This window comes from Hevea brasiliensis, chromosome 15 (genome assembly GCF_030052815.1).
Source record: "Hevea brasiliensis isolate MT/VB/25A 57/8 chromosome 15, ASM3005281v1, whole genome shotgun sequence".
In the NCBI taxonomy this organism is placed as follows: Eukaryota; Viridiplantae; Streptophyta; class Magnoliopsida; order Malpighiales; family Euphorbiaceae; genus Hevea; species Hevea brasiliensis.
This window is the reverse complement of record NC_079507.1, coordinates 45,945,140-45,953,683: the sequence shown is the minus strand read 5'-3', so window position 1 is coordinate 45,953,683 and position 8,544 is coordinate 45,945,140.

Sequence of the window (8,544 nt, the reverse complement as noted above, 5' to 3'; positions counted from 1 at the left end):
AGGATGTTAACTTCTTGCAAACTTTTTTATGCTTATAAAATATATCTATTTAATGCGTGAATTAGAGAAATTTATTCAATACAATTATTGTATATATAATAAATATATTTCAATAATTAATTATTATGAGACCCACATGAAAATTTTGAAAATGGTTGTAATAATGCTTAAGTTAAAAGTAGAAACTATAAGATAAAGCTAAAATTAGTCACAACATAAACAAAAGAATAGGTAGCATTCCTTATTAGTTGGAGCTTTCTTTAGAAGTACCTTACTGCTAATCCTTCCTTTTCATGTTAGGTCCAAGAGAGATTACAGCAGCTAGCTCTTGAGTTTCTAGACGATATGGCTGCCTATATCACCTCAATGATATTAATTAACCCTAGCTATAATAAGTGGTGAAAAAAAATCTCTATATGCCAATCTCATGAACATATATAACCCATTTCATAACCTCTTAACTTAATTTTGGGTGAGCTTTTGCATCAATTGTGCTACAGGTCATGTGTTCTACAGGTATCCACTTCAATTGTATTTTTTCTTCTTTTCAACACAATGGAATTTTTTCTAACAACCCCGTTGCTTGCTCTTCTTCAATTCCCTTCACATGCATATTTAGTGTTTGCTATAACGTAATAGAACCATTACGAATTAAAGCACCTCCCCTATAAGGTCACCGTCCATTAAATAGGGTTGCCCTTTTGGAACTTTTATATACATATATATATCAAAGAATTAATTATAGGTTTCTTTCTTGATCGATTTTATTACTTTTCTTTCTTTTCAAAGGTTAATCTTCATATTAAATTGAATAAACATATAATATTTTGCAGAAAAACCTCAAGAATAATCCCAATTTTCAAGTTGATTTGCCCTTCTAACTCTCTTTTTATATATCTTGTTATAAATATATATTATAGGGGAAGAAAAGGATATGCAGATGCAAGATGCTCATTTTCATGTGAAAGCCACTTAAAAATTGAGACAAGTCAATAAAGTAGTATAAAACTTTAAAAGCTTAACCGTGCTGGAACACCTTCAAGAAAAGGACATAAGCATGTAATTATAAACACAAGCTAAAAAGACACCGCTAAATATTACACATAATATTTAATAAAGCTTCTGCTTTGATGTTTTTTCCCTTTTTATTGGAAAATGCTTGGGCTTCTGGTGGGCAATAAAGTATAACAGTATTTCCATACTTCATACACCCATGGTATCACCAATTAAAATATAATAAGGAGAAATTTAAGAATTTAGTGAGGAAAAGAAAAGGGATTTCACTCACCTTCTAATTAGGTTAGCCCAAACCCAAGGTTCAAGAACCCCTTTCCTTTTTCATTCCTCCACACTCCAATAAATGATCTATAAATAAATTTGGACCCACGAGAATGATAAAGAAATAAAGAAGAAGAAAAGAAAATGGAGGGATAATGCTCACCCTTCATGACCGAAAGTCAACTTTTCCCCAGAGTTCTTCCTTTTCTTCTTTCTTCCCTCATCTATACTCTTATATAGTTTTAGTAGTGTGAAGGAGAGGTTGGTAATAGGAAATCTCTAAAATGATAGGGAGAAGAATGGAGAAGCTACCATTTAATGAGGGAGAAGAATGAACAAATTTCTTTGTTGAAATATAAATGGAAGAAGAAAGAAGTAGAAAGGAGAAAAATTAAAGGAAGAAAGGATTGAAAGAAAAGAAGCTACAGTTGTCATCTCTCATTTCCTTTGCCTTTTAAATGCTAGAAGGAAATAATGCCAAGTGTTAATAGTGTTGTAGAGAGAGAGAGAGAGAGAGAGAGAGAGAGAGGAGAAGGAAATTGGGGGAGAGAATTTCAATTTTTCAGTTATAAATAATATAGGTTTATTTAATTAATAAATAAAATACAAATTTTCTTTAATGAGATGGGATTTGAATTTTCTAGTTATAAATAATATGGATTTTATTTAATTAATAACTAAAATATAAATTTTCTTTTTTCTTAATTAACTTTATTTTGTTAAATATATAGTCATTTTTATAATAGTAATTAATTTAGACAGTTAATATATTAATTTAATTAATTTTATTTAAATTATAAGAAAGAGACATCATAAGCTACTGTGAGGCTAGAATTTTATTTTATTATTTTCTTTTTAAACTTTCTATAATTTTGTTTTATTATTTTCTTTTTAAATTTACCAATTAAATTTAGTGTTGTTGGTAATTACAGATTGTATTATATTATAGGTAACATTTTCTAAACTTTTTAAAATATTATTTTTTTTATTTTCTTTTATAATATTACTGATCAAATTTGGGACTGTATTATTTCGTAGGTAATATTTTCTAAACTCTTAAAAACTTTATTTTTTTCTTTCTTTGTAAAATTAACATCGAAATTAAAATTCTTTGATACTTATCAACCATATGTTGTAAAATTTTTTAAATTTTTTATTTTTTTATTTTTTTGATAATATTACTTATCAAATTTGTGTTTGATAGTAATTATCAACCATACTATCTCGTAGGTAATAGTTTCTAAATTTTTTAAAATTTTTTTTTATTTTCTTTTTAATATTACCTATAAATTTTATTTTATTGGTAATTATCGACTTTTTTTCGTAGGTAAAGTTTTCTAAATTTTTTAAAACTTTTTTTTAAATTACAAATTAAATACGTGTTCGTTGATAATTACCAACCGAATATGTTCGTACATAACATTTTATAAGCTTTTAAAAATTTATTTTTTATTTTTTTTAAAAGGTACCGATGAACTTATAATTTATTGGTAATTGCCAACCCATTTTTTCGTAGGTAACATTTTCTAAATTTTAAAATTTTTTTTTTAATTATGGACTAAATTTGTGTTCATTGCTAATTACGAACCACATTATTTTGTAGGTAATATTTCCTAAACTTTTAAAAATTTTATTTTTTATTTTCTTTTTAACTTTACCTACGAAATTTGGTTTCATTGGTAATTACCAACCACCTTTTTTCATAGGTAAAAGTTTCTAAACTTTTTAAAATTTTATTTTTTATTTTTTTTTTCTTAAAATGACCAACTAAAAGTGGTTTGTTGATAATTACTGACTATATCAGTTTGTAGGTGACATTTTATAAATTTTAAAAAATTTTATTTTTTATTTTCATTTTTAACATTACCGATGAACTCCGAATTCGTTGGTAATTACCGACCTAATTTTGCGTAGAAAATATTTTCTAAACATTTAAAAATTTTATTTTTTACTTTGTTTATAAATTACTGACGAAATTGAGATTTGTTAATAATTACTGACCATATTATTCCGTAAGTAATAATTTTACAACTTTTTAAATTTTTATTTTTTATTTTCTTTTTAACATTACTTACAAAATTTGGTTTTATTGGTAATTATCGACCATTTTTTTCATAGATAAAATTTTCCAAAACTTTTGAAATTTTATTTTTTTATTTTTTTTGATAGTACTAACTAAATACAAATTCGTTAGTGATGACGAATGAAATATTTCGTCGGTATATTTTATTTTTTATCGCTAAAGTTGTCGCCAATAGAGCCGCCACTTTTACCTATGAAAGGACGACATCAGTAAAAATATCATCAGCAATCAATAGGCAATGTAGTAGGTAAAAATTGTTTAAAATTTTTATTTTCTTGTCTTCCCTCTTTCATTGGTAAATCATCGGTAAAGTGGTCGGTAATTACCAAAAAAATTTTGCAGTCGATAATTTTCATAGCTATTTTTTCACTTTCTTGTTGTGTAAATTTTATTAAAAAATCTTAAATTTACTTTTTTTTTTCAATAAGTTTAAATAAGCTATATATATATATATATGTCACACCCTACTCCTCCGTAAAATGTAACATGATCCCGTAGTACACCTAATGAATTACTGTACTTCGCCTACCGGTAACCCATTAAATATACTATAAGAGATTTTAAACCTTTTCTTACTTCTTTTTACAGTGGTGAGCACTATTGACAGGTGTTAAAAATTTTCTTTAACTAATGTGAAACTAAATAACAAATCTGAATATCAGTGATTTCTGCAAAAAATTTGGCAAAGTGTCATCTGTATTTTGAATAAAACAATTCTTCAAAAACCTGTAAAAAGTACTTCCAATATGTTTTCTCAAATACAACTCAAATAAACTTCATTTCATCTCATAATTCAATCTCAATATTCAAATCATTTCATTTTCAAACCAACCTTATTATAAAAGAAACATTTCATTGATTACAATACTCAAAAATTAATATTACAAAACTATACAGGTAAATAAAATCTCCAATTTACATTTACAATAATTTACATTTAATTACATACCAAAATATTTTACAAGAGTTTTTATACAACTGCTCAAATAATTCACATATATATTATTACATGAATACATCAAACCTATGTACATGGGTATACCTATGATATACCTGGAGCTAATCTGAATGTGTTTTCAAAGAAGCTTACTCAATTGCTCTATGCTCTTTTCACCTGCGATAGCATACAAAGCTATCATTGAGTGGTGAACTCAGTAGTGTACAACTATAATTTAAAATATAGTACAATATACCTTAACAAAAATTACAGCAAATAATTTAGAAATCTGGATACTCATCAAAGTCCAAAACTCAAAATATTCATTGCCAATAATATAAATCATTTGTATAAAATGACTTTGATCATGAAATTCAATTTATCAAATCATAATTAACCATTTAAGGTAATTCCAACAATTTATTGGAAATAAAGATTAATTCCAATAAAATCAATTATACACAAATCATAATTGAATCACAAACCTTTACTATTCAAAAGCCATTCTTTATCTCAAAAGCCATTCTTTGTCTCAAAAGTCATTCTTTATCTCACTAACTATGCAAGTCTAATCCGAAAGGGCCATCTTCGGGGTGATTCTAACTCCCTATGGTCGGGGAGGTCGAATCATCGTGCACAGTACACATCACAATAATGAAACTTCTAAAAGGGCTATAACGATAAAAAAAAAACTTAGATCTAACCTCTAATAAGAGGAGAATCTAAGCCTGTGCACGTACCATGGTAATCAAAACACAACTAACTCCATTGTCTTCTCAACTAATGAGAAAGACGGGTAATAATCTAGTCAAGCATCTATAGTGAGATATAAAACAATATCACAATCCTTTTAGTGAGCATAAATCACAATACAATTCGATTCAAAGTCAATTCCAATATCCAATAATTTTTATGCTCATCATAATTCAAATCATAAATTTGCATTTTTTCCATGCAAATTGCCCATCACAATTCAAAACATGTTCTATCACAATTTTTCAAAATATAATTTATTCAATTTGCAACAATGCTTAACACTTGTTGAAATACCATTTCACAAAGCTAAATTCATACATACTATAACAATTTCAATAATCATTGAATTAAATCCAATGCTTGTTAAACATAATACATAAGAAAAATATGTCATTTAATCATATGAAATATTCAGAACAAAATCAGTTAAAAACTAGTTGTGCACAAACCTGATTTGAGTCGCTCCTAGGCCTTGACTCAATATTCTTTATGCTTCTCAATATCCTTATCAACTGAAACACACAATTTTAAAGTGTTTCAATACTCAATGAATTTGTTTCTAACAATAAAATCCAATATTTAAATTTTCTTAGTACTATTCCCTACAATTCATTTCATTAGTCAACCTATAATGTTGACCCTTTATGTACTCTAAGTGAGTCAATTCTAATGTTATCAATATTTCACATTTTATAGCCCTTTAGTGTTGGTATATGTTACCAATTTCATTTGCAATTTACAGGATTTCAGTGTACTATTTTGACCTAGCCAGACGACCTAGTTCTCTCGGTTTTCGGGTTTCAGTCTAAACTAAAAACTTGTAGGTCTATGTCTTATTGCATGCGGGGCAAAATTTCAGGTCATTCTAAATTGTGTAGACCAAGTTACGGTCAATTTACTAATGCTAGACAGAATGCACTAAAATGGTAGGCTTAGGTCATTTTTATGTCACTTTTGGTTCGACTAGTTTTGGTACCTGAACTTGTGCAAGCTATTTGGCTTGGTTCTGGTCATTTCTGGGCTTTGGTGTCTTCATAAGAATTGTAGATCTATGTCTAAACTATTCATGGTAAAAATTTCAGGTCATTTGGACTTGTTTTGAGTAAGTTATGGTAAAAACACTAACTGCTGCTTAAATGATAAATTTTCAGGCTTTCAAGTCACTAATCTGGATTTGGTCATTTTTCAAGTCACCTTCTAGACAGAATTTATAACACCCATCTTTGTATAGCCTGGTATATTTCACTGTTCCGGTGACCAGTGTCGGTCCGAACAATTAAGAGGATTAGAACCACACTTAAGAAAACTAGATAAGCCATAAACACAAATAATTAGTAATGTCCAATTAGTTAAGTATAAATAAGAAAAACAGAACATAAGAAGTTAAACGAGCCGAGAGTCACAGAGATGGGTGACCTTCTCGGGAACGACTGCGAAGTCAATTTAAACTCAAATTTCGAACCGTAAAATGTGACGCTGCAGTCCTTAGGACTATTATAAACACATTGGAAAAGAGAAAATCACAAAAAAGAACTGTTAAGCCAGTCAAATAATTAGGTCAGGGAGCCAAAAGAAATATTAAATTAATTGCAAACCGGGTTAAACCGGAGAGGGGCAATTTGGTCAATTGACCTCGAGAGTTGACTCCTGACCTAACTGTCAAATAAAATCGGAGAAAAGAAAATTTCAAAATCGAGAATTAAATTAAAGAACTAATAGAAAAAAAAATAAAAAAAAGAAAGAAAATGAAAAAGTGAAGAGAGGTGACATCATGCATGATGCCATAAATCATATAATTAAAAATTTATTTAAATTGAATTTTTGGTCTTTCATAAGACAAAAGAAAAGAAAAAAAAAGGGTAAAAGTCTTCTTCCTCATCCAAAGTGCCGCCCTCACTCTCCCTCATTTCTCCATTGTTACACCTCCATTAAAGCATGCACTCAAGCTTGAAATTCTTCACTAAACCTTAATAGCTTCCAATAAAACCTCATTAGAGCTTGTTTTAGTCACTTGAGAAGAAGATTGAAAGAGGAAATAAATACAAAAGATAGAGATTTGAAGGAATTGGAGTTCTAAGAAAGGTTAGTAAGCAAACTTGATAAATTTAGTTTGATTTCTACATTTTTAGCTTGATTAACTTGTAAATAAACTTAAAATGAAAAGAAAAATTTGTTGAGGGACCATGACTGAAATTTCGGCCAGCATGAGGGGGAGGGTGATTTGCATGGTTTGATTTATTTGAATGAGTATATGAATCTTAATTAGTTGAATGGTTATGATTAAAGACTTTGAATTAGCTAAATGCAACGATTAGTGTAAATTAGGGTTTTGGACATTAGGGTTTAGAGACAAAAATGTGAGAAACTTGTAAATGATGTCTTGGACATGGTTTAAGGAAAGAAATGGTCAATTTTGACCTAATGAGGTGTGTTAGGAGTGTTTGAATCAAAAGCCAATTCGGATTGAGTGTGGTCATGCTGCTAGTAGCATGACCAAGTTACCTTTAAGGGACCAAAAATAAAATTTTACAAGTCCAATTGGTATGAGACCAATTGGGAATGAAAATATACACTAAATGACACAATTTTCATTCAGGAAGTATGCCCAAAAAGTGACCAAAACCTAGTGAACAAGTTGACCAAACTTGGAAAATCACAGTCTGCCCTGTACAAAATGACCAAATGAACAATGTGGCCATAACTTGAGCTAGGTAGGTCTAAATGACCTGAAATTTTACCAGTGTACAGTTGAGGTATATACCTAAAACTTTTATGAAGAACACAAACCCAAATTATGCCATTAACCAAGTCATTTGGTCACCCAAAAATTGGTGACCTAAAACTGCCAGAACCAAAATTGCCCAGAAAACTGGGTTGTGTCCAATCCGGCAGCCATGGTTCAAATAGCTATAACTTTAGCTACAAAACTCCAATTGGAGTGATTCAAAAATAAAAATAAACTTAAGATATCAAGGAACATTTTCTATGAAGAAAGTTTTACCAAATTCTAACAGTAAGATGACCAATGGAACAGTACAACCTTAGACACCAAAATTGAAAATTATCAAATTTACCTAAAAGACTTAGAATTTGAATAAACAACCAAAACCAACAAATTTAGTGATCAAAATGTGGTATGTGGGTGAAGTTGGAATTTTCATACCTATTAAGCCTTTGAAAGTGAACAATTTGACTTGAATACTATAGTGAATAGTAACCCCGAAATACTTAATTTTAAGAACATCGAGTTTAGCACGTTAGAGCTAGGTAAAAGCGAAGTTAAATTTATTTTTGGATTTATGTTAAGTTATGGTACTGAAACACTGTAAAATTGTGTGTTTCAGTTGAAAAGAATACCGGGAAAGAACCCGAGGAACTGAGTCAAGGCCAAGAAGTGACTCGCTTGAGGTTTGTGTACAACATCACTATGCTTTAAAATTCATTGGTAAAGTGAATGAAATATGCATTTTACTTTTGCTTTGAATTGTTG